Source organism: Somniosus microcephalus, chromosome 21, assembly GCF_052327205.1.
Source record: "Somniosus microcephalus isolate GS21.2 chromosome 21, FLI_Smic_1.0, whole genome shotgun sequence".
Lineage (NCBI taxonomy): Eukaryota > Metazoa > Chordata > Chondrichthyes > Squaliformes > Somniosidae > Somniosus > Somniosus microcephalus.
In genome coordinates, this window is record NC_141007.1 from 23,844,113 (window position 1) to 23,871,263 (window position 27,151).

At 45.4% G+C, this 27,151-nt stretch overlaps 1 protein-coding gene across 4 annotated transcripts in view; it reads right to left on the bottom strand.

Annotated features, from left to right (window-relative positions):
* LOC147102652 (uncharacterized) overlaps positions 1–27,151 on the bottom strand; it is a 449,465-nt gene that overhangs the window by 339,603 nt on the left and 82,711 nt on the right. The window contains exon 1 of one of the 4 annotated variants that reach the window (XM_085963339.1): positions 26,726–26,899. The exons of the other annotated variants lie outside the window; for them this stretch is intronic. The gene's annotated coding sequence lies outside the window, so the exon portion shown is untranslated. Of the gene's footprint in view, positions 1–26,725; positions 26,900–27,151 lie in introns of those variants that run through there. 4 annotated transcript variants of the gene reach the window in all.

Here is a 27,151-nt window from a genome sequence, read left to right on the forward strand (position 1 = left end):
CAGCAGCAAGGAGAAGTGCCGGGCTCTCGGGAAACAGCCGGCAATGCCGCGGGGGGGGTTAGGAGGCCGGGGACGGAGGTGCTGGCAGGCGGCCGCTCCGCACCTCCACCTTACTGTGCCGGCAGCGGCGCAAGTTAAGGCCCCGTGAACCGGGCGCGGGTAGCGAGCGGCGCAATTGCAGCGTTCGCTACCAAATATCGCGAACGGGGCACTGCGCACACCAAGGACGTCATCGGTGGCGGTGCAGCGCAAAAGCCTAACGCCACCATTAGCGCCCCTACTGAATATCGCGGGAGACGCAGCCAGTGGCGCTACAGCCACTGACTGCCTCTTTAGGCGCTAACAGGTGGCGCTACTCACCCAATTTCTCCCCCATTGAGTCCAGCAACATTTGTTCCTAAAGCTTCTTTTAAAGCAGGACCAACAATTCCTCTACAACCACCACCCCCACCCCCCTTGCGCCTACCACAATGCTCCCAAAATCCAAGATCCCCTTCTCAGGGTACCACTCCCTGGACCCCCAGATATCATTTGGGCAATATATTTGTGGGTACTGTACAACACTTTTTAGTTAACCAAAAATTTTCTTGAACCTTAAACTATTACTTCATACTTAGACTGGTTACAATCTACTTGAACACGTGACTTTTAAGACTGGAAACAAAATATTTCAAAGGACACTTTTTCCCCCCCCCTATTCCCAGAACATTTAAATAGCTGGCCTAGCCCACAGACACATTCAAAAGAATCTGAAATATAAACATCAGACACTTTGTCTCCATCTATTGAAGTGCTCTCTAATTAGACGTAAATTTTGATCACCCAGTTAATGTTTGAACAAGAGCATAACTGATTTTTAATTCATTCTCAGGATATAAGTGTTGCTGGCAAGGTTGGTATTTATTGCCCATCCCGAGTTTCCCTTGAGAATATAGTGGTGGACCTACTTGAACCATTGCAGTCTGCGTGGTGACAGTACTCCCACAATGCTATTAGCTAGGCAGTTCCAGGCGTGAGACCCAGTCCCATCTAAGTCAGGATGGTGTGTGCCTTGGAGGGGAACTTGGAGGCGATGGTGTTCCCATGTACTTGCTGCCCTGGTCCTTCTAGGTGTTGGCAGTCACGGGTTTGGGAGGAGCTGCTGAAGAAGCCTTAGCAAATTGCTGTAGTGCAAGGAAGGATGGATTTTGAAGGCATGCTCAATTGAAATTTTAAATCACTATTTCCTTAAAAAGAAAATATTTTTGCCTATTTGTTTTTAAGGTTCCTAATCTAAATGGTTTACCATAACCATACCTTAAGAACTACACACATACACAACTATCAAATAAAACTTAATTATTTATAAACCTAAAAATTACTTAGGATTGCTAATTCAATAAATTGGGTCCAATTTAAAAGGCCTGTTACCCATGGCCAACATTACTGCTTACAGTGCTTCAATCTGAACTGTGTACACCACAACTTTACAACTTGCACCTATTTTAACAAGAAATAGTATTTTTGTTTTCTAGGCTTGTCTTGGCAGCTGGTCTTTAAATTCAGTTGTAATAAATAAGGAGTTATGGCCAGGTAGTTTAAAAATAACCCATGTCATAGCCAAATTTGATACATTTGTTGCAAGATCAGGTTAAGCTGGTTTTTCAAATTGTAGGTTTGTTCAGTTGAATGTATGATGGACAATTATTTTTGAATCAATATCAGTTATAAAAATTTAAACAAGACCTGGCAACCACTGAAAGGGCATTTTAGTGGCTGGATATGTTCAGTGAGTGAGTTGGCAGAAGATAGCCAAACTGCTTGTAATCTCACAGGAAAAGATAAGACAGATTAGCTGGCTCCTGCAGTCTGAAAAGATTACAAGAAAGATATGAAAGTTATCTTTAGACTAGATTTGCATTAGATTGCAACTTTTATTGTTTTTCCTCCACTCAAGGAATTAAATAGACTTCTAACTGTGAATACAGGTGTCAACCTCGGCACTGTGACAGCATTTATGCTTAGGAGTCAGAAAGTCGTGGGTTCAAATCCCCGTCCACAGACTTGAGCTTATAATCTAGACTGACACTTCAGTGCAATACTGAGGGAGTGGCTGCACTGGCAGAGGTATCATCTTTTGGGTGAGACATTATACCTACCTGAGGGCAGATGAGGCCTTGGTTTAAAGAGAAGAGTTCTCCTGCTGTCCGAACCAATATTTATCCCTCAACCAACATGATTAAAACAGAATATCTGGTCATTATCTCATTGCTCTTTGAGAGACGCTGCTGTGTGCAAATTGGCTGCTGCGTTTCCTACATGACTACATTTCAAAAAAGTACTTTATTGGCTGTAAAGGAGCTTTGGGATCTCCTCTGGTCATGAAAGACGCTACATAAATGCAAGTTCTATTACATATTTTTATTATATTCTTTAATCCTTTGTTTATTTAATAAATTCAACTATTATTTAAAAATGAGATCTGATGTGATATTCTACTGCTTTCGAAGGCGGCACAGGATAAATTCCAGCAGCTTGAAAATAATCAACACAGGGTTTTCTGTTTTGCCACCATGGGTGTGTTACCAAAAAATTACCTAAATCTCAAGGCTAACAAATACACTCTCAAAAAGGTATTAGAAGCTGCGACTTTCCCCAGAGTGATCCGGAAATGCAAGAGCCAATTTAATTTAGAGTAAGGCTGGAAAAGATCAAAAACACAAAGAAAAAAATATTCGGAGCTTTCAACTGCCAATAATCAATGTTATTCTGATTCAAATGAAGACCCTCCAGCCTATTTGAACTCACCTTCTAGAATACAAACCTTGCAGCAACTAGTGGTTTCTTTAGTGGGACCAGTGTCATTCTCCACCACTTACTTGCATTGTAACTCATTCCAGCTGTTGATCACCCTGTGTAAAGAAATACTCCCCAATATAGGTCTTAAAATGGACCTTTTTAACTGTGAACCTGACCCTCTTGGCCTGTTGCCCTGGTGTATCAAAGCAGCTTTTCAGGTTTGCTTCCTCTAGCCTGTTAAGTACATTATAGGCCTCTAAATCATCCCGTCTAAAATGTCAGAACTATGGCCAGGACACTGCACAGCATGAACATGATCTTTGATTATTTAAATTCAAATCAATCCATTAGTATTTAACTTTCTTTATTGCTGACTCACACCAAGACCAAAATCAAATCTAAAATTGAGGTGATATCAGTTTACCAGCTGATCAGCAATAATTCAAAAGATACAGTATAAAGATTCATGTACTGAACAAAGATGGCAAAAAGTGAATAGCCAGGGTCCAAGCACATGCTCATCATTATTTCAAGTCAACATTCAAATCGACCTTATGTTCTTAAGTAACCATTACAATAGCTGGGGGTGGGGTGGGCGGAGGGGAGAAGAAAGAAAAGGACTTGCATTTATGTAGTGCCTTTCACGACCACCGGACATAAATTATATTGTTAAATTCCTTATAGCCAAGTAATTTATTTTTTGGTCAGCATTGTTACCAATGTATTTGAAAAAGCATTAGAAAGTTAAAATGTGAAATAAGAACATAAGAAATAGGACCAGGAGTAGGCCAATCGGCCCCTCGAGCCTGCTCCGCCATTCAATAAGATCATGGCTGATCTGATCCTAACCGCCAATCTACTATCACAGAACCATCTCCTGAATCTAACAGAATTAGACACACGAAATAGGAGCAGGATCAGGCTACACGGCCCCTGGGCCCGCTCCGCTACCCACAGGGCCATGACCGATCCGAACCTAGACTCATGTCCAAATTCCGGCCCGCTCCCCGTAACCCTCAATTCCCTTTACTTCTAGGAAACTGTCTATTTCTGTTTTAAATTTATGTAATGTAGCTTCTACAGCTTTTTGGGGCAGCATATTCCATGGACCTACCACCCTCCGAGTGAAGTAGTTCCTCCTCATCTCAGTTTTGAAAGAGCAGCCCCTTATTCTAAGACTATGCCCCCTAGTTCTAGTTTCACCCATCATCGGGAACATCTTCCCCGCATCCACCCGATCCAACCCCTTCACAATCTTATATGTTTCAATAAGATCGCCTCTCATTCTTCTGAACTCCAATGAGTAGAGTCCCAATCTACTCAACCTCGCCTCATATGTCCATCCCGTCATCCCCGGGATTAACCGAGTGAACCTTCTTTGTACTGACTCGAGAGCAAGTATGTCTTTTCTTAAGTATGGACACCAAAACTGTATGCAGTATTCCAGGTGCAGTCTCACCAATACCTTGTACAACTGAAGCAATACCTCCCTATTTTTATATTCTATCCCCCTAGCAATGAAAGCCAACATTCCATTGGCCTTCTTAATCACTTGCTGCACCTGCATACTAACCTTTTGAGTTTCGTGCACCAGGACCCCCAGATCCCTTTGTACTACAGTACTTTCCAGTTTCTTGCCATTAAGATAATAACTTGCTCTACGATTTTTCCTGCCAAAGTGCATAACCTCACACTTTCCAGTATTGTATTCCATCTGCCAAATCTCTGCCCACTTACTTAGCCTGTCTATGTCCCCTTGCAGGTTTTTTATGTCCTCCTCACTCACTACTTTCCCTCCCATCTTAGTATCATCAGCAAACTTTGATATGTTACACTCGGTCCCCTCCTCCAAATCGTTTATATAGATTGTAAAGAGTTGGGGACCCAGCACTGACCCCTGCGGAACACCACTAGTTACTGATTGCCAGTCTGAGAATGAACCATTTATCCCAACTCTCTGCCTTCTGTTAGATAGCCAATCCTCTATCCATGCCAGAATATTACCCACAATCCCGTGATTTTTTTATCTTAAGCAATACTCTTTTGTGTGGCACCTTGTCAAATGCCTTTTGGAAGTCTAAATACACTACGTCCACTGGTTCCCCTTTATCCACCCTATATGTTACTTCCTCAAAGAACTCCAGCAAATTTGTCAAACATGGCTTCCCCTTCATAAAACCATGCTGACTTTGTCCTATTAAATTATGATTATCCAAATGTCCTGTTACTGTCTCCTTAATAATGGACTCCAAAATTTTACCTACCACAGATGTTAGGCTAACCGGTCTATAGTTTCCAGCCTTCTGTCTACTGCCCTTTTTAAATAAGGGTGTTACATTAGCAGTTTTCCAGTCTGCCGGGACCTTTGCGGAGTCCAGGGAGTTTTGGAAAATTATTACCAATGCATCCACAATCCCTACCGCCACTTCCCTCAAGACCCTAGGATGTAAGCCATCAGGTCCAGGTGATTTATCCGCCTTGAGTCCCATTATTTTACCGAGTACCACTTCCTTAGTGATTTTGATCGTGTTTAGCTCCTCCCCCCCCTATAGCCCCCTGTTTGTCCAGTGTTGGGATATTCTTAGTGTCTTCTACTGTAAAGACTGATACAAAATATTCATTCAGTGTTTTTGCCATCTCCATATTTCCCACCATTAATTTCCCGGTCTCATCCTCTAAGGGACCAACATTTACTTTAGCCACCCTTTTTCTTTTTATATAACTATAAAAACTCTTACTATCTGTTTTTATATTTTTTGCTAATTTACTTTCATAATCTATCTTCCCTTTCTTAATCAATCTTTTTGTTATTTTTTGCTGTCTTTTAAAGTTTTCCCAATCCTCTATCCTCCCACTAGATTTGGCTACCTTATATGCCCTTGTTTTTGTATGTTTTGCAATTAGATTGCTTTTCCCTCTTGGTTTGTTTTCTGCCTTCTTAGCTATGGCTTCCCACCTCCAGAAACAAGAGCTTGACCAACAGGACATCCAATCTCTTCCTAAATTTCTGGCAATGCTGCTTTTAAACAGATTGCTCACTGGTATGTGACAATACCAGAGATGCATTCACCAATTTATTCTCCTACTTTCCACTGATTGTCCAAGTGAGAGTGTTAATTTACTTGTGTGGAAAATTCAAAGGAAAGCCCTCCTATTTCTCATTAGCACAGCACATTAGTGCATCATTACACTGTGTAACATCAGCACATCAACATACGTTACCAGTGGATAGTGACCTGAGTGAGATTGCGTTCACTTAAAATATAATAGAAAACTGCAAACGTGTAAAGATTTAACGAGGGGGCTCGACATTCAGGGGAAATTAGAACTTGTGCGAACTTGGCTCAGAATCAATTATTCCTGTAACCTCTCCTCTAAGAGTGGAATTTATCTCCTGCTCAAGTTGTGCATTAAAAATGTGTTCTCAAAATAGAATAGCAATAACTGGTATTGTCAGTAGTTTCTAGCTCAGGAATGCTCATACCAATGTTTACTCGAGTCAAAAATATCTAAACCCAAGACTCAATTTAACTCGACATGTCCAAGCTTTAAAACTGGCCCCAGATTGATGCAACTGGTAGATAGCTTATCAAGCTGATAAGAGGATGGGTGAACTCAGCAAGTACTGAAAAACCAGTGTCATCATTAAGCCAATTGGCATCTGCCAGCTCAATCTGTGGAAGGAAACATTTCTCTAAAATGGTGGACAGCTCCAAATCAACAACAAAACTCAGCTTCCTGCGGAAAAGGGACAGGAAAGAACCAGTCAACTGTTCCACAGCAGGTACAATTGTTATTCAGTACAGCAACTGTCCACTGATTTAAAAATAGCATTTTGAAGTATGACTATTTGTGATACAATAGCAATAAATTCTCAGCTTCCAAAAATATATATAGACCGAAAGGATTAGCAGGAAACTTTCAATGTTTACCGCGTTTCCCACATTACAACAGTAACTCCACTTCAAAAGTACTTTATTGGTTGTAAAGTGCTTTGAGACGTCCAGTGGTCGTGAAAGGCGCTATATAAATGCAATCCTATCTTTAGATTTTTCCCCCCTTTTTCTTTGTTTTTGACTTCACTAATATGGCATTTTTCTAGTTTGTTATTATGAATGACTATTAAAGGACAAGGCAAATGGTTGTGAGATTATAAGGGAGGTGAAGAGAGGGATAAGCAACATACTTTGTGTGCTCATCCCATCTAGGATAAACTTAAATACACGCATTTATACAAGACTCCTACCTGACACGAGGTATTTTCTTTCAAGGTTATCATGGCTCGCCTCACAAACCCACCATTTTACATCAACTGAAAAGCTCGATGATGGGTCAGGCGGCATCAGGCATGCAACCTATAAGAAAGTGGTTGCATAGGGAGTAAAACAGATTGTCAATGTTTCCATTTCTAGGTGCTGATTGGAAGGCACCCAAGCCGAGAATTTTCAGCAAGCTGTGTACCAGTCAGTACCAAAGCTCAGCAACTCACATTTCCCTATTCTGTATTTTTTTTTAGAACCATTCCTATAATTAATTTCAACTGAGCAGCGTCTTTAAGTCACAGAGACCTGAAAAGTTAGGCTTCGGAGGGTAAGTAACAAAGGCCAAATCTCTCATCGGGTAGGAGTCCCTATAAATTTTTTGGGATCATGGTGCCTGCAGTTCTCTGCTTTCTCATTTATTGTTTTTTTCTGCTTTAATTATCTCAATCACATTCCACAAAAGACCACCAATTACATTCTAGAAAAAAACATCAGCTGCAGTCACAAATCACATTCCATACAGCTGCCTTGACAATCAATCAGTCCCCACCCCAGCTTCAGACTTTTTACTCAGGCTGGTGAGATCTTGGCCTCAGTAATTTGTACAGGAGCAGTGTTAAATAATATAAATTCTGATAGGAGTATAAATATTTGAGCCAAGCAAAATTCACCCGTGACATTGTTAGAGCATTATGAGGTTGTTCAGAAACCTCGTTTTTAAAAACAAAAAAGCCACTCTGGGACCAACTCACTTTACAGCCCTGATCTATGGACTCCCAGCCTAGGTTCATGCCCTCTTCTTCCCAGCCTGGGAAGAGAGGAGGTGGGGGGAAATGCATTACACCAAAAGTACTGAAACCTGCACTAACTACTACAGCTGGAGAGAAGACTTGGTCTTGACTCTATGTGCAACTCCATCAGAGAATGACTAGTTCCATATCTGCAATGTGAAAACCCAGTCATATGTACGTTATTACATAGGGACATAGACATAGAAGATAGGAGCAGGAGTAGGCCATTCGGCCCCTCGAGCCTGTTCCGCCATTCAATGCGATCATGGCTGATCATCCAAATTCAGTACCCTGTCCCTGCCTTCTCCCCATATCCCTTGATCCCTTTAGCCTTAAGAAATATATCCAACTCCTTCTTGAATATATTTAATGACTTGGCCTCTACTGCCTTCTGTGGTAGAGAATTCCACAGGTTCACCACTCTCTGGGTGAAGAAATTCCTCCTCATTTCTGTCCTAAATGGCTTACCCCTTATCCTTAGACTGTGACCCCTGGTTCTGGACTCCCTGACCATCGGGAACATCCTTCCTGCATCTAGTCTGTCCAGTCCCGTCAGAATTTTATATGTTTCAATGAGATCCCCTCTCATTCTTCTAAACTCCAGCGAGTATAAGCCCAATCGACCCAATCTCCCCTCATACGTCATTCCTGCCATCCCAGGTATCGCTGAACTCCTTCCATGGCAAGAACATCCTTCCTCAGATAAGGCGACCAAAACTGCACACAATACTGAAGATGTAGTCTCACCAAGGCCCTGTACAACTGCAGCAAGACATCCTTGTTCCTGTACTCGAACCCTCTCGCTACGAAGGCCAACATACTATTTGCCTTCTTAACCACCTGCTGTACCTGCATGCTTACCTTCAGCGACTGGTGCACAAGGACACCCAGGTCTCGTTGCACTTCCCCTTCTCCCAATCTATTGCCATTCAGATAATAATCTGCCTTCCTGTTTTTGACACCAAAGTGGATAACCTCGCATTTATCCACATTATATTGCACCTGCCATGCTTCTGCCCAATTACATTAACAAAAAGCACCCAGTGTTTTACACCTATAGACAAAGTCACTGATTTCCATTTTTCACAGAGGAATGGACTCATATTTGGAAGAGGGTTCCCAAATCGCTGGTAAAAATTTTAGAAAATCTCAATCCTATGTAATGGAAGTGGAATTTGATTAGTCAGTCAATCAGCAAAACCAATAGGCCGAGAATCGTGGAAGATGATCCCTAAAACACTGGACAATATTCCAGAATCCCATGTAATAAAGACAAAATTTGACTCCTTATGCAACCTCTTTCTTATAGGTAGCATGCCTGATGTCTCCTGACCTATCATAGAGCTTTTCAGTTGACGTAAAATGGAGGGATTTATTCTGTCACCATAAAACAGCAGTCCTCTTTATAGTATAGGGTTGCTTTTGAAAATTGCTCTGTACATTAGCTTTGCTTTCCTGCTGCAGAAAGCATTCCATCTGCTGGAAGATGAATAGAGAAAGCAAAGCCTAAAACAGACACCATCAGTCCACCTACCTGATCCCCTCGACCCAACACCCCGCCGCCCCCAACCCAAAGCTCATATACCTCTCCTTATATCACAGTTGAAGCAGTTTTGGGATCAAATAGTCCTCAAAAATAAAACAAATCTGCCAGCTGTTGAAACTCCTGAAGGAGCCGTGGCACAAGTAAAATTAAAATTTCTATCCAGACCAGTCACCAGGGTGTCCCTGCAAGTATCAGCAGCAGTGGCACTTAAAACATCAGGAGCGCGGATCTAATTGGAGGCGGTATCAGCGGCGGCCGAACCTTCGACGATTTCCAAAAAAACAAGGAGTGATGTCACAGGACAGCAATTTATATTAACGATTTAGACTTTGGAATCAAAAACACTTTCTAAATTTGCGGATAGTCAATACTGAGGACCGCAACAAATTATAGGAGGACATTAATAAACTTGCAGAATGGGCATATAATTGGCAAATGAAGTGCAACACAGATGTTCAACACATAAATGTGAGGTATTACATTTTGGTAGGAAGAATAGGGAGGTCACTTATTGCTTGGAGGATGCGAGTCTAGGTGAGGTAGAGGAACAAAAGGATCTCGGAGTACAAACACACAAATCACTAAAAGTTGTGACACAGATGAGCAAGGTCATTAAAAAAGCAAACCAAGCACTAGGGTATAGAATTGAAAAGTAGGGAAGTCATGCTAAACCTGTATCGAACCTTGGTTAGACCACACGGAGTACTGCGTACAGTTCTGGTCACCATATTATAAAAAGGATATAGAGGCACTGGAGAGGATGCAGAGAAGATTTACAAGGATGATACCAGAAATGTGAGGGTATACATATCAGGAAAGGATGAACAGGCTGGGTTCTCTTTTGAAAAAAGGCTGAGGGGGTGACCTGACAGAGGCCTTTAAAATTATGAAAGGTTTTGATAGAGTGGATACAGAGAGAATGTTTCCACTTGTGGGGAAGAGCATAACTGGAGGCTGTTGAGATACCGCGGCAAACGTGGGAGTCGAGACCAGAGCTAGTAAAACACAACTGCTTTTATTCTACCTCATGGCAAAGAGGAATTGGAAAAGCCCGCGCATCCAGTTAAATACTCCCCAGACAGGACGTGCTCCCGGCAGCCTGTCCCTGCGGGAAACAAGTTGCTGGAGGAAAGGGCCCCCAGCTGGGGGCGTCTGCTTAAACTGTCCGTGCCGCCGTGAGCGGATTATGTCCAGTGGTGGCGTGTCGCCACAGAGCTCCCCCCAGAATCCGCTTAGGAGGAGTGGACGAGTCGTGACGGTGGTCTGATGGTTCTGCCGCAGCGGCTCTGAGTGGTCGCTGGTCTAGTCGGTGGGGCCGGGCGGTTCGCCGCCGGCTGTGCTGGCTTGCTGGCGGGACGGCCTCTAGTTGGAGGCCGGGTCACGGGGACCTGTTCCCCTGGTTGTGTGTGTGCTGGTTTGAGCCGGTCGATGGAGACTGTGTCGACCCTGTCGCCGAGTCGCAGCTTGAAGACCTTGTCCCCGGTTTGTAGTACCTCGTACGGTCCATCGTACGGGGGTCGCAGGGGCCTGCGGTGCGCGTCGCACGAAGACGAAGCGCACCTGCTGTAAATTTGGCAGGACGTGAGGTGCGAGTTCGCCGTGTCGGTTGACCGGAAGTGGGGCGAACTGCTGAGCAGAAGAGAAAGAGTTGAGCCGCTGCTGTTCGGCCGACCAAGGCGTGGTAGCCTCCGGAAGGAATTCGCCTGGGACGCGCAGCGGTTGTCCGTAGACTAACTCCGCTGCCGAGGACTGGAGGTCTTCCTTGACCGCGGTGCGTAGGCCTAGTAGCACCCACGGTAGGCGGTCAGTCCAGGTACTGTCCTGCAGGCCGGCGCGGAGTGAGGCCTTGAGTGACCTGTGGAAGCGTTCACAAAGCCCGTTGGCCTGCGGGTGGTACGCCGTGGTTCGGTGGAGCGTCACCCCGAGGTTGCGTGCTGTGGCCATCCAGAGTTCGGAGGTGAACTGGGCGCCTCTGTCGGAGGTTATGTCGGCCGGTACGCCAAACCTCGCAACCCAGGTGTTAACGAACGCCCTGGCGATGTCGGCTGCGGTGGTGGAGGTCAGCGGCACTGCCTCAGGCCAGCGTGTGTAGCGGTCGACCATCGTGAGGAGATCAGTTTGGCCTTGCGATGGCGGCAGAGGACCGACGATGTCGACGTGTACGTGGTCGAAGCGGCGGCTGGGTACCTCGAAGTCTCCCAGGGGTTCTTTTGTGTGTAGCTGTACCTTAGCCCGTTGGCAGGCGAGGCAGGAGGTGGCCCAAGTCTGAACATCTTTGCTGAGGCCGCGCCAGACAAAGCGCTGGGAGAGGAGTTTGACGGATGCACGGGAACCCGGGTGGGAGAGCCCGTGGAGCGCGTCGAAGATGCGGCAGCGCCAGGTTGCAGGGACGACCGGCCTGGGTTGGCCGAGTGAGACGTCGCAAGTGATTGCCGTGGCTTCGGGCCCGTGCGCAACCTTGGCTAGGCGTAGCCCTGGCAGGCTGGTAGCCGCCGAGAGGAGGTCTGGGTCCGTGAGCTGGGCCGCTGCTAGTTGCGCGTAGTCGACCGCGAGGTGATTCGCGCAGATGGCGGGACGGGAAAGGCAGTCGGCGACAACGTTGTCTCTACCGGAGACGTGCTGGATGTCCGTGGTAAACTCGGACACGGCCGCGAGCTGGCGTTGCTGCCTAGCGGACCAGGGTTCGGTGTGCTTGGCCATCGCGTATGTGAGCGGCTTGTGGTCCACGTACGCGGTGAAGGGGCGGCCTTCCAGGAGGAACCTGAAATGGCGGACCGACAGGTGGAGCCTCGCGGTCGAAAGTGGAGTATTTGACCTCCGGGGGGCGCAGTTGGCGGCTGTAGAAGGCAAGTGGCTGCCACGCGCCATTGACCCACTGCTCAAACACGGCGCCGACCGCGTGGTCGGAGGCATCGGTGGTGAGCGCGACCCGGGCATCGGCCCTCTGGTGCGCGAGCAGGGTGGCGTCGGCGAGCGTGTTTTTGGTGGCGTCGAAGGCGGCTGACGTGTCAGTGGTCCAGGCTACGTCCATCTTGCCGGGTTTACCTCTGAGGGAGTCGTGTAGGGGCTTCATGAGGGCTGCAGCTCTGGGGATGAACCTGTTGTAGAAGTTCACCATCCCGAGGAACTCCTGGAGGCCCTTGATGGTTGTGGGGGCGGGGGAATTGCTGGGCGGCCTGCACCTTGTTGGGCAGGGGGACGGCCCCAGCAGGGGTGATGTGGTGACCGAGAAAATCGATCTCGGTTAGGCCGAATTGGCACTTCGCCGGGCTGAGGATGAGCCAGTGTTGGGCTAGGCGCCCGAACAGGATGCGAAGGTGTTCGAGATGTTCCTGTTTGGAGGAGCTGGCCACGAGAATGTCGTCTAGATAGACGAATAGGAAGTTCAGGTCCCGGAGGACTGAGTCCATAATGCGCTGGAAAGCCTGGGCTGCATTCTTGAGGCCGAAGGGCATCCTCAGGAACTCGAACAGGCCGAATGGGGTGATGACGGCCGTTTTGGGGATGTCCGCGGGGTGTACGGGGACTTGGTGGTAACCGCGCACCAGGTCGACCTTGGAAAAGACGGTTCGTCCGCCCAGTCGGGCCGAGAAGTCCTGGATGTGTGGCACCGGGTATCGGTCGGGGGTGGTGGCGTCGTTGAGGCGGCGGTAGTCCCCGCAAGGGCGCCAGCCTCCGCCGGGCTTGGGGGCGATGTGGAGGGGCGAGGCCCAAGGGCTGCTAGAGCAGCGGATGATGCCGAGTTGTTCCATGGTGGTGAACTCTGCCCGCGCGATTTCCAGCTTGGCCGGGTTGAGTCTGCGGGCGTGGGCAGAAACTGGGGGGCCGGTGGTGGGGATATAGTGCTCCACACCGTGTTTGGCGGCTTTGGCCGAAAAGGTCGGGTTAGTGAGGGCGGGAAACTCGGCTAGGAGTGCCGAGTAGTTGTCCGTGGCTCTGGCGAGGCAGTAGGTCGTCAGGCCGGCCGAACGGGCCGGGGTAAATGCGCCGGGGATGGGGGCCATGATGTTGATGTCGACGAGGCGGTGCCTCGGAATGTCGACAAGGAGGCCGTGGGCGCGTAGGAAGTCGGCGCCGATGAGTGGGCAGAGGACCTTGGCTGTGAGGAACTCCCAGCGGTAGCGGCGGCCCGTGAGGTCGAGCGTGACCATGCGGGTGCCATATGTGCGGATGTCAGAGCCATTGGCTGCGGCCAGCGTGATACCCCGTGTGCCGCGTTGGATTTCGAGGGCGGAGGCGGGGGTGATGCTGTGCTGGGCCCGTGTCGCACAGAAATCGGCAGTTGGTTCTGTCGTCGGTGACTTACAGTAGAGGCCCCTTTTGCCCCGCGGCTATCGCGGGGGCCGGTGCGGGGGGGGGGGGGGGGGGTGTGAAAGTACACGGTGGCGTGCAGCGTTGGGCCCTAGTGCCAAAACAGGTGTGGTAGTAGCAGTGACCTGGAGTGGAAGGGCGGTCGGGCCTAGTGGGCCGGGAAGACCGCGAGGTCGTTGCCGTGAGGTCGGGCGCGACGTCGCGAGCGGACTGTGCAGAGAGCAGCCGGTCGGCCTTTTCGGCTATGTCATTCAGGTCCGTGGAGCCAGACTCCACAATGAGCGGGCGGATGCTGCCGGGGAGCTGCCGAATGAAAAGCGTGCGAAAGAGGGTGCCGGTGGTTTTGTCGTCAGAGAGGGACAGCATGTGGGAAAGCAGATCCGAGGGTGAAGCATCACCAAGGCCGGGGAGGTCAAGGAGTTGGCAGTTGCGCTGGTAAGAGGACGTTTGAAATTTTTTAAGGAGCGCAGCCTTCAGATGTTCGTACTTGCCTTCCGGTGGTGGACCCTGCAGCGCTGCCCAAACCTTGGGGACTGTGGCGTAGGTGAGAGAGGAGACGAGGTAGTCGTACTTTGTGGCGTCGACTGTAATGTGTTTCAGCCGGAATCTGGACTCAGCTTGAACAAACCAGGCTTCGGCCAGGTTCTCCCAAAAGTCCGGTAGTTTAACCGTGGCTGCGTTTGTATCCGCCATGCTAGCTTAGGATTCGTCCTGAGCGTCGGGGTCACCAGTGTTGAGATACCGCGGCAAACGTGGGAGTCGAGACCAGAGCTAGTAAAACACAACTGCTTTTATTCTACCTCATGGCAAAGAGGAACTGGAAAAGCCCGCGCATCCAGTTAAATACTCCCCAGACAGGAAGTGCTCCCGGCAGCCTGTCCCTGCGGGAAACAAGTTGCTGGAGGAAAGGGCCCCCGGCTGGGGGTGTCTGCTTAAACTGTCCGTGCCGCCGTGAGCGGATTATGTCCAGTGGTGGCGTGTCACCACAAGGCCATCAATATAAGATAGTCACCAAGAAATCCAATAGGGAATTCAGAAGAAACTTCTTTAACCAGAGTGGTGAGAATGTGGAACTCGCTACCACGGAGTGGTTGAAGCGAAAAGTATACATGCATTTAAGGGGAGGCTAGACAAGCATGAGGGAGAAGGGGATAGAGGGTTATGCTGATAGATTTAAATGAAGAAAGATGGGAGGAGGCTCGAGTGGAGCATAAACGCAGGCATGAACTGGTTGGGCCGAAAGGCCCGTTTCTGTGCTGTATATCCTATGTTGCTATTTACCATTTTCATTAAAGACCTAGATGTAGGTGTTGGGCGAATGATCTGCAAGTTTGCAGATAATACCAAGATATCTGCAATAGTCAGGCCTGTAGAGGATTCTCAACTACTACATGCAGATTTAGATGCGCTGGTTGATTGGGCCCATGACTGGCAAATGACATTTAACTTAGAAAAGTGCAGTGTTATGCATGTGGCCACTCCTACTCAAGGAGTTTGCTATAGACTAGGTCAAAAAAAAGGCAAGTTACTCTATGAAGGTATGAGAAAAAAGAGTTACATTTATATAAGCACCTCATGACATCCACAGGACCTCCTAAAGCTCTTCACATTCAATTAACTTCTTGAATTTTAGTCATGATTGTTATATAGGCAAACTTGGTAGCCAAATGTGAATGATCAATTAATCTGTTTTTGGTAGTGCGGAATGAGAGAGAATTGTTGGCCAGGACACAGAGAAAACTCCCTACTCTTCCCTGAATAGTGCCACAAGATGTCTTACATCCATCTGAACAGGCATCTAGGGTCTCTGTTTTATGTATGATTTAAAAAGACAGGACCTCCAATTTAGAGTAATGCTTCAACCCACAACCTTCTGACTCAAGGCGAGAGTGCTACTAGCGAAGCCAGGCTGAGATCCTCAAAAGGCATATTTTTTTTGCAGATAGAAAGTAGATACCAATAGTATATAAACTGGGAAAATGTCCAAGCAGTTTGAAATCCAAGTGAGTAAATGATATCTATACTGCTTTTTGACCCATTTTGATCGGGATGCTTCATGAGGTAACTCAGATCTCGACTTGTTAATGACAAGTGATCCACATCTCCCTTGGGGATGGAAGCAGTGGCAACCTGGACAAGAGCAACCATAACATGATTAAATTTGACATGACCTGGGATAAACTAATACTCAGATGTACTACTTTAGAAAGTCTAATTTAAATGGAATGAAGGAAGAGCTTAAATAATATCACTGGGAGATGGGGAGGGGGCAATAGTACTCAGGAAAATCAATCGAGACCAAATGGAATACCTTTAAGGATACATTACTGAGCATGCAGAATAAATATGCAAACAAAACATCACCCGAAATTGATTTAAAATGTTATACAAAGTGATACAATTAAGAAAAACAAACTCTATGAAGCTTTTAGGAAGAAAGGCGAGGGAATCCCCCAAGAAAAATACAGATACCTCCTAAAAGTGTGTACTTCTCACTAAGAATATTAGCAGCATACCATTCATTATATGGAATTTTACAAGTAAACAATTACTTTGAATGCACTTGCATGGAGGTCTTAAGAGGGTTATTAAAACCTACAGGATGGTTGGTATATACTCAAGGGTGCTAATGTGACTGAAGAAATGCTGACCATCATAACGAAAACACCAATTAACCCGGGGTGGGGGCAGGATCCTGCCGGACTGGAAACAAGCCAAACACATATCCACTGGTGCAGGTTGGTGCTTGGGGTGGGTGATCCACACTCCCGAATTTGCTTGCCTTTCCTGGGCCTCAGGACTTTTCCTATCTTTGCCAGATTTTCCATGCTTCCCTCTTCCTCTGCTGCATCCAGTTACACCTCCTCTGGACCCATCTTTTGTCCTTTTGCCTTACACCATCATTTTAAGCACTTAATCACTCCTGCCCTCCACTTTTATCAAATTTGTTCCTTTCCTGCCACCCCATCCCAACCTTTTCCCAGGCTCTGTACTTGCTCAAAAGTTGTTCATCTGTAACATCTTCCAGTTCTGATGAAAGGTCACGGTAACTTTTTCTCTCTCTCCACGGGAGCTGCCTGACCAGTGTGTTTCCAGCATTTTCTATTTTTTACCAACCATCGAGTCTTATATCAGTATTGGCAAAATAATGTAATCTAATTAGAAACAAATTTCATGACTATCTTTATCAATGTAATCTGAAACAGTAGCCAACATTGCCCGGATTTTCCGGGGCCTATTACTGTGTATGCACCACGTACACGGCCATAAGTGCCTTGCAAGTTCCGGGTTTACACATAGGCTGTGCATGCGCGAAAACCCGCATGAGCAGGAAATGGACATTCGCTGGCAGAGAGTTGAGCTACTTGCCCAAATCTTGCCCAGCGAATGACCATGAAACTCTTACGCCTGGTAAAAGCAGGCGTAAGACATTTTTTTTTTAAACCAGCGTAAGGGTGAAAATAAATACTAAAATAAAATTATTTAAAAAAAAATTTAAAAAAATTCAAAAACATGTAAAATAAGTTTGTGTTATTTTTGGCCCCTTCAAAAATGTTTAAATTTATTTTTCAAAAAATTACATTTGTTTTAAATGTTTAAAATTAATATACAATTTAATTAAACAATTTTTATTTCAGTGCTGTAAAAATGTATTTTTTGGGTGATTCCTTTTATGCTTATGGGGATTCCGTACATAAATGGAATTCTAATAGCATAATGGGAATCCCCTTTGATTGGTTGGGCCGGCCCACGTGATCCCAGGGATGCTTGCGAACTGCCTGCGCCCCATGGGATACGTGGGCCTCAACACAGGCCTTCACGTAGAGGCCCAGGATCGTGAGTCTCTGTGGATCCAGGGCCATCAGGTAGGTGCGTAGATTTACTGCCGTTCAGAGCCATCTGCCTCTGGCCGCAAATTCAGGCCCCATGGTTTCATAAGGGGACTTCCTACCTGATCAACCTCCTTGACTTTTCTTTTGAGAAAGTGAGATTTCAATAGATCTTGGAAAAATCTATGATGTCGTTTACCTGTACTTCCACGAAACCTTAAAAAAAAAACCTGCGTGAAGATGCTGCACAAATCTTCTAGGGAAACTTGGAGTTGAATACGGAATTTTCTGAAGGAGGTGAAGCAGCAGGTACTAATTAGGAGATTGATATCAAGCTGGGAAGGATACTAGGTAGAGCGCACCAGGGATCAGTATTGGGACATTTCCGGTTTCTAATCTACATGCATTAACTGAACTGAGAATTGAAAAGCAAGTTCATCATAGTCAAAGATGATACTAAATTGGGGGGTGTAACTAGTTAACTCTAATGAAGCAGCTAAGGAACTACAGAAGGATTTGAACAGAATTTCAAGTGGGCAAACTTATAATAAATACAATACATGATGTTGAACACTGGAAGAAAAAAACATGGGGACATAATTATCAAATGTGTCAAACTAGTTAATCAAAAGGGTGAAAGAAATTTGTGAATGATTGTAGACTGAGGAGGATGCAGAGAAACTCCAGTATGATTTGGACAGGTTGGGTGATTATACTGCATCTGCCCAATGTGGATAAATGCGAGGTTATCCACTTTGGTGGCAAAAACAGGAAGGCAGATTATCTGAACGGCAATAGATTGGGAAAAGGGGAAGTGCAACGAGACCTGGGTGTCCTTGTGCACCAGTCGCTGAAGGCAAGCATGCAGGTGCAGCAGGCGGTTAAGGCAGCAAATGGTATGTTGGCCTTCATAGCGAGAGGATTTGAGTACAGGAGCAAGGATGTCTTGCTGCAGTTGTACAGGCCTTGGTGAGACCACACCTTGAGTAGTATGCGCAGTTTTGGTCGCCTTATCTGAGGAAGGATGTTCTTGCCATGGAGGGAGTGCAGCAAAGATTCACCAGACTGATACCTGGAATGACAGGAATGACGTATGGAGAGAGATTGGGTCAATTGGGCTTGTATTCGCTAGAGTTTAGAAGAATGAGAGGGGATCTCATTGAAACTTATAAAATTCTAACAGGACTAGACAGACTAGATGCAGGAAGGATGTTCCCGATGGCAGGGGAGTCCAGAACCAGGGGCCAGAGTCTAAGGATAAGGGGTAAGCCATTCAGGACTGAGATGAGGAGGAATTTCTTCACCCAGAGAGTGGTGAACCTTTGGAATTCTCTACCGCAGAAGGCAGTTGAGGCCAATTCATTAAATATATTCAAGAAAAGGAGTTAAATATATTTCTTAAGGTTAAAGGGATCAAGGGATATGGGGAGAAAGCAGGGACAGGGTACTGAATTTGGATGATCAGCCATGATCTCATTAAATGGCGGAACAGGCTCGAAGGGCCTACTCCTGCTCCTATCTTCTATGTTTCTATGAACCATTCAAGAGGCAGGGTGCTCAAAGGGTCAAATAGCCTCCCTCGTCTGTACTTATATTTGTAATTTACAATTGCTCTTCGTGCCTCTGAGCTAAAGAGGAATAGCATGCTGATAATTACCATCTGGGCTCACATACAAAAAATGGCAATTAAATGAGGCACCCAAGAGCTGCAAGTGGCCCAGAACTGTACTGCATCCAGAATCAACAAGGTCAGGAGAGAAAAATGTACGATCCATTACTTTATAAAATATAGTTAGACGCACATAACTTTATATTTGGCTCATCTTTGGCTTATTGTCAAACCATTGCAATTTGTCTTTTTAGTGGATAGAGATCCGAGAGATATCAATAGCTTGTATACTTCAACTCCCTGAACAGCTCAATCGAAAAAGTAACAAAAAAACAACTCGACACACGCACTTCCTGGTCTTGGTCAAACTATCTGGGGGAAGGCACCAAGTAGACAAGACACAAGGGGAGGGATGAGGGAGGAAAGGAGGGAGGGAGAAAAGTAAGTGAGCAAGTGGCTTCAATCCATTGTTGCTGCTGATTGCCAGAGAATGCTGAATGGTATGGAGAGGTAAAACAACTTTATGAACTAATAAGAAAGTTGTGGGGGGGGGTAGGGAAGGGCGTGGAAGAGAATAGAAAAGAAAGGAACTTGTAAAAAAAAAAAAAAAAAAAAAAATTAATTCTGGTTATCCTGATTAATGGGACCAATACCACTATTGCATGAGGTCTACATTTAAATGCTCATGAAACAGTACTAGACTTGATCTGTACTAGTAATTATTTACGTGATAACCATACTGCTTGAGCATAGCAGTCAGGCGGAGTTAATATAGGAAAAGCTTTGGAATAAAGATGATTTCTAGCTTTGAAGCACAAAACAGGAGAATCTTCACAGTCATACCGAGATGGTTTAACTGCTTTGTGACCATGTAAACAGATTCACAATTCAGAATCGCTTTCAAACAGCCGCTAGGCAAAAAGAGTGGGCTAAAGTTTGTGCTTACAACATGGATGTTTGCGGCATTACCATATTTGTAGTGTAAATAACACATGCAGCAGAAAGAATTATGCAGTAATCAGGTACGTGATCAGAGATTCTTGAAGGCTTTAGTAGTTTTGGAACTTTTAAAAAAAAATCAAAACTGCATTACAGGAAACTTTCGATTAACCGGCCCCTAAATAACCGGAAATGTCGGTTAACCGGCAAAATTCAGGCGTAGGTTCAGGTAGCTTTTATTACTTTTTTTACTCCATTTGTTGCTGTGCAAGGGTGTAGGTGCAGCTGTTGCTAAGCTACAGAGATGCTTGCAACTTGTGCCGATTGTTCTGAAGCTGAGGGTTTGTTGCTTTATACGGAGCTCTGAGCTCCGTATCTTTTACTATAGCGTTTGGTTATCCGGAATTGTTGATGAACCGGCACCACGTCGGTCCCATCCGTGCCGGATAAAAGAAAGTTTCCTGTACATAATTTCCCAAGTGGTTGCAATGGGCTCCCTACATGTGCAAAAAAGTTTATTGCAATTATACATGCCATTGGCATCCAAGGTTAATGGTTGAGGCAGAAACTAGGTTAACATTATCAAGATTCGATTGAATAGGTGGATGAAGGAAAAGGGGTTGAAGGGATATGGGAACAGGGTGTGTAAATGTGATTGGAACTATTCGCTCACGTGGAGGGTAAACACCAACATGGAATGGTTGGTCTGAATGTCCTGTGTCTGTGTTGCAACTTCGATGTATTTCTATGCATAACAAGGATCACCACCAGTATCAAAGCCCTTTCACCCTGGGTTTACTAGAATGCCATAGTAGCAACAGAAAAAGACAACTTTCACGGAAATTTTCTCCACTGGAAAAAATTTTGCAAAATGGTTCATTTCTATACAGTTCAGAGATAGCTACCAATGTCACTTCATAATTTACTCCTATATTTCTGAAAAGGAACCTAATAATGGTGACGAATATGCATTTAAAACTCTAGGGTTGAAAGCCGAGCATCTGGCACATTTTGCTACGGCTGGGATTTTGAAAAGCATTTGAAGTGCCATAAAATACATAATCAGCACAGCTTTCACATTTTTCCACTGCAACGTCAGCAAAGGAATGAGAAACATTTGTTAACCAACCGGATTTTTTAATTTATTCTTAGCTTGAAATGGATGCATTCAGTAAGATGTCACAAGTATTATTAAAACCAAGAAAGGACGTCAAAACCTTGGAAAGGGTGCAGAAGATATTTACTAGGATGGTACCAGGGATGAGGGGTTTCATTTATCTGGAGAGACGAGAGAAGCTGGGATTGTTCTCCTTAGAGCAAAGAAGATTACAGGGAGATTTTAAAAAAGTGTTCAAAATTATATGGAGATTTGATAGAGCAAATAGATTGGGAAAAGGGGAAGTGCAACGAGACCTGGGTGGCCTTCTGCGCCAGTCGCTGAAGGTAAGCATGCAGGTGCAGCAGGCGGTTAAGGCGGCAAATGGTATGCTGGCCTTCATAGCGAGAGGAGCAAGGATGTCTTGCTGCAGTTGTACAGGGCCTTGGTGAGACCACACATTGAGTATTGTGTGCAGTTTTGGTCACCTTATCTGAGGAAGGATGTTCTTGCCATGAGGGAGTGCAGCAAAGATTCACCAGACTGATACCTGGGATGGCAGGAATGACGTATGGAGAGAGATTGGGTCGATTAGGCTTATATTCACTAGAGTTTAGAAGAATGAGAGGGGATCTCATTGCAACTTATAAAATTCTAACAGGACTGGACAGACTAGATTCAGGAAGGATGTTCCCGATGGCCGGGGAGTCCAGTACCAGGGGTGAGCCATTTAGGACTGAGATGAGGAAGAATTTCTTCACCCAGAGAGTGGTGAACCTGTGGAATTCTCTACCACAGAAGGCAGTTGAGGCCAATTCATTAAATATATTCAAGGAGGAGTTAGATATATTTCTTAAGACTAAAGGGATCAAGGGATATGGGGAGAAAGCAGGGACAGGGTACTGAATTTGGATGATCAGCCATGATCGCATTGAATGGCGGAGCGGGCTCGAGGGGCCGAATAGCCTACTCCTGCTCCTATCTTCTATGTTTCTAGTAGATAGGGAGAAACTATTTCCACTGGCAGGAGGGTCGGTAACCAGAAGGCATAGGTTTAAAATAATTGGCAAAAAAGCCAGGGGGGAGATCAGGAGAAAAAAAATTTATTCAGTGAGTTGTTACGATTTGGAACATATTGCCTGAAAGGATGGTGGATAGAGCATCATTAACAACTTTCAAAAGGGAATTGGGTCTCTACTTAAAAAGAAAAATATGCAGGGGTATGGGGAAAGAGCAGGGGAGTGAGAATAATTAGTAGCTCTTTCAGAGAGCTAGCACAAGAACAACTTGTATTTATATAGCACCTTTAACGTAGTAAAATGTCCCAAGACGCTTCACAGGCGTATTATAAGACAAACAATTTGACACCGAGCCACATAAGGAGAAATTAGGACAGGTGACCAAAAGCTTGTTCAAAGTGGTAGGTGTTAAGGAGAGTCTTAAAGGAGGAAAGAGGTCGAGGGGTTTAGGCAGGGAATTCCAGAGCTTAGGGCCTAGGCAACAGAAGGCACGGCCACCAATGGTTGAGCAATTGGATGCTCAAGAGGACAGAATTAGAGGAACGCAGATATCTCGGGGGGGGTTGTGGGGCTGAAGGAGATTACAGAGATAGGGAGGAGCGAGGCCATGGAGGGATTTGAAAACAAGGATGAGAATTTTGAAATCGAGGCGTTGCTTAACTGGGAGCCAATGTAGGTCAGCGAGCACAGGGGTGATGGGCGAACGGGACTTGGTGCAGGTTAAGGTTAGGACACTGAGTTTTGGATGACCTCAGGTTTACGTAGGGTCGAACGTGGGCGGCCAGCCAGAAGTGCATCGAAATGGTCAAGTCTAGAGGTAAAAAAAGCATGGATGAGGGTTTCAGCAGCGGATACGCTGAGGCAAGGGCGGAGGCGGGTAATGTTACGGAGGTGGAAATAGGCGGTCTTAGTTATGCCACAGATATGTGGTCGGAAGCTCATTTCAGGGTCAAATATGACATCAAGGTTGCAAACAGTGTGGTTCAGCCTCAGGCAGATATTAGGGAGAGGGATGAGTCAGTGGCTAGGGAACAGAGTCTGTGGCGGGGACCGAAAGCAATGGCTTCGGTCTTCCCAATATTTAATTGAAGAAAATTTCTGCTGATCCAGAACTGGATGTCGGACAAGCAGTCTGACAATTTAGAGACCGTGGAGGGGTCGAGAGAAAAGTGGTAGTTAGGTAGAGCTGGCTGTCATCAGCATACATGTGGAAACTGACGCTGTGTTTTCGGATGATGTCGCCAAGGGGCAGCATGTAGATGAGAAATAGGAGGGGGCCAAGGATAGATCCGTGTGGGACACCAGAGGTAACAATTCAGGAGTGAGAAGCCGTTGCAGGTGATTCGCTGGCTACAATTAGATAAATAAGAACAGAACCAGGTAAGTGCAGTCCCACCCAGCTGGGCGACGGTGGAGAGGCGTTGGAGAAGGATGGGGTGGTCAGCCATGTCAAAGGCGGCAGGCAGTCAAGAAGGACAAGGAGGGATAGTTTACCTTTGTCAGTCACAAGGGATGTCATTTGTGACTTTGATGAGAGCCGTTTCGGTACTGTGGCAAGGATGGAAACATGATTCAAGGGATTCAAACATGGAGTTGCGGGAAAGATGGGCACGGATTTGGGAGGCGATAACACCTTCAAGGACTTGAGGGGAAAGGGAGGTTGGAGATGGGGTGGTAGTTTGCAAGGACGAAGGGGTCAAGGGTTGGGTTTTTTTGAGAAGGGTGATGCCGGCAGATTTGGGGAGAGGGGGACAGTACCTGAGGAGAGAGAACCATTAACAATGTCAGCTAACATGGGAGCCAGAAAAGGAAGTTTGGTGGTCAGCAGTTTGGTGGGAATAGGGTTGAGGGAGCAGGAAGTGGGTCTCATGGACAAGATGAGCGCGGAGGTCATGAGGGGAGATCGGAGAGAAACTGGAGAAAGATGCGAGTTCATGGCTAGGGCAGGGGGGGTACCTTAGAGGAAGTTTGGCCCAGTGGGTTTGGGGAAGAAAGGGAAGTGGCCGAAGCAGCTGAACAGATGGTCTCAAACTTAGAGACAAAGAAGTCCAGGAGCTCCTCACACTTGTTGTCGGAGGCGAGGGTGGAAGCGACAGGGGAGAGGGGTTTAAGAAGACAGTTAGCAGTGGAGAATAGAAGCCGGGGTTTATCTTTGCATTCCAGAATGATTCTGGAATAGTGAGCAATTTTGGCAGATGAGAGCAGGGCGCGATAATGCTTTATGCGGTCCAGCCAGATCTGGCGGTGAGTGGCTAAACCAGTTGTCTGCCATATCCGTTCAAATCTGCGTCCTTTGGACTTAAGGGAGCGAAGATGAGGGCCGTATCAAGGGATAACGGCCAGGGTGAGATAAGAGTAATTGTTTGAATAGGGACTACGGCATCAAAGGTGGTGGTGAGGGTGTGATTGAGCAGATTGGTAGCTGCAGGAATGTCATGGTGAATGGAGGGTCAAAGGCTTGACAGTTGGGATTTCATAAGTGCAGTTGTAAGAGAGTTGGGAAGAGAGTTTTTTTCCCAAACACAGAAGGAAGTAGGGTTGTTGGGGGGGGGGGGGGGGGGGGGGAGAGAAATGGCCAAATGGCCTCCTTCTGTGCTGTATGATTTTATTCTATTACTAAATATTAATCTTAGAATTTTTCAAGACCACTGCAGGGCTCTCTTAAAAGCAATTCAGAATATCACATAAATGATGGGAAGTTATAGAAGTTCTTTCATGAATATGAAGGGCCCATCATTCATACACACTGCAGATGCAGGTTCATCATGACAGCCTTTTGCACCGATGAAATAAGGAGCAAGCCTGAAACATTCACTGGTGATATTTCTTCTGCCTTCTCTCTTCTACCCCCGAAGCACGTCATCCCTGGAAGAATGTCATCAATATCTTTTAAATGATTCTTTTGCTAACAATCAACTGCCATTCAATGGGATGAATCTGATATAGTTTGCCAGTTGCGACATATTGATTCATTCTTGCAGGATAATGGACTAGTTGGGCACGGACAAAAATTAAGAGTCACATTTCAAAAGTGCAATGGTGTAGAAATTCAATTTGAACATTTTCAAGACACATGCACTCAAGTGAGACACCAAAGCTTTAAATTAAAAATTACACATGCTGCATAAAGGTCACTGAAGGAAAAGCATTTTAGTATCATGCTGAAACCTACCATGATCAAATGAAAAATGATGCCAATTAGCAATTACATAAAGATAACCGAGAGCAAATCGACATTATGCCAATTAACAAAAATTATTAAATTTCTTCAATTCCCCGATAAACAAATGAGGTATTGAAAATAAGTTATTACCAATGACACTAACCACAGAATATTTCATGTCCGGAAATATTTTTTTAAATTACCACGAGTAGAATGGCTCACCCAAGATTCTGCAGTTCATTTAAAATAAAACAAGTGTCCATAGGATAGAGCATAAAAATGAGTTTTAAGTATCTGTGCTGGTGCGAAATCCCAAAGATTCAAAAGCTATATGCGAGAATAATTTGAAAATTGTGTGTTAATAATTAGTGATTGAAAAGGAGACAGGTAGAAGTAGAGAAGCTCCAAACAGATTATCTAAACCGCGCTAGGGTAGGTACATGTAGCGAAGCAAGCTGAAGAAATAAACATCAGGCCACAAAGCAAGCTTGAAAAATAAGAATCATAATCTTCATGAAAATGACATGTGAAGAGCAAGCAAAGCTAGAAATGGATAGTCACTTAATTAATGCCCCAAGGTACATCCAGTATCCTAGATATCAAAGTCCAATAGCAGGATGACACATTACCAAATGATTATACAGGTTCTCATGGTAGGGGCTTTGACAAAGGCGTGTCCGCCTCGAGGCCGACTTCCCCTCCAGGGTGATGCAATAATTTCCCAATTTTGTTCAAATCCAGCTCACAGATTGATCCTGGATTTTGAATATCAGTTGAAGAAAATGTGCATGCCCAAGAGCTCTGAACCATGAAGAGCTGTTGGGCACAATTCTTATACGCTCACAAACATAAACTGGACTGGAAATTTTACTGTCACTGAACAGAGACTAGAAAGACAAGAGCAACCGCTCTGCTTTCTCAAAGAACTATACCTATCGATGGGTTTGTAAATATTATATTAAGAAATGGGTAATTAACAGAAAATGTTTTCTGTTAAATGTTAACTATTACACATTACTAAACTTCCATTTCATAACTGCTGGCTTCAGATTGGAAAGCTAAAAGCCTGCCACAAAGTTGCTATTCTTATAGACACAATGGCCAGATTTTCCTGCACCAACTTCCTCTGCACGTTCCCAGAGCAGATGAAAAGAATATATAAACAATACGCCTGATTGTAATTTATTAAAAGACTATCGGAGGAAAAGCATTCACTTGCCTAACAGTAGGAAAACTACCTCTATTGCACTCCCAGTGATCCCAAAACTGAACTTACAGAAAATATCAAAACCCAGTATCCAGCTATAATAATGGAAACACCCACATGGCAACTAAGAATTTCTTTAACGAGCAGGGTTCCTCAATGGCTCAGTGCACTTACCCTGTAAGTAGCTGAGTCACACAAAGCAGGAATGCCCCAGATTCAATCCTCAGTTAGTTGATCTCAGTTGGAATGGCGGTATGGGCACAATTGGCCTCAGCAAAACTGCATTAAGGGCCTTGGTAGTGCTCGTGTGTTGACATCTATTGAGGAAAGAATCAAGCTCGCCTGCGGCATTGAACAGCCTACTGGTATTCACTACGGAGGATCATTCATTGAGGTTTAAAAATAAATTGAACTGTCAAGCTAGAGAGAGGGGTACAGTGTGAACAGATCAAAAGCAGCAGGTGCAAGTTTGAAACCCAGTTGCACTTGTAGTAGAGCTATTACAGGGCCAATTAAAGTTAGCCAGCTCAAACTGGTTTATTCAGGCATCACAATAATTTAAATACTTTTGCCAAATGTTAAAGCTGCAATTAAAGTGTT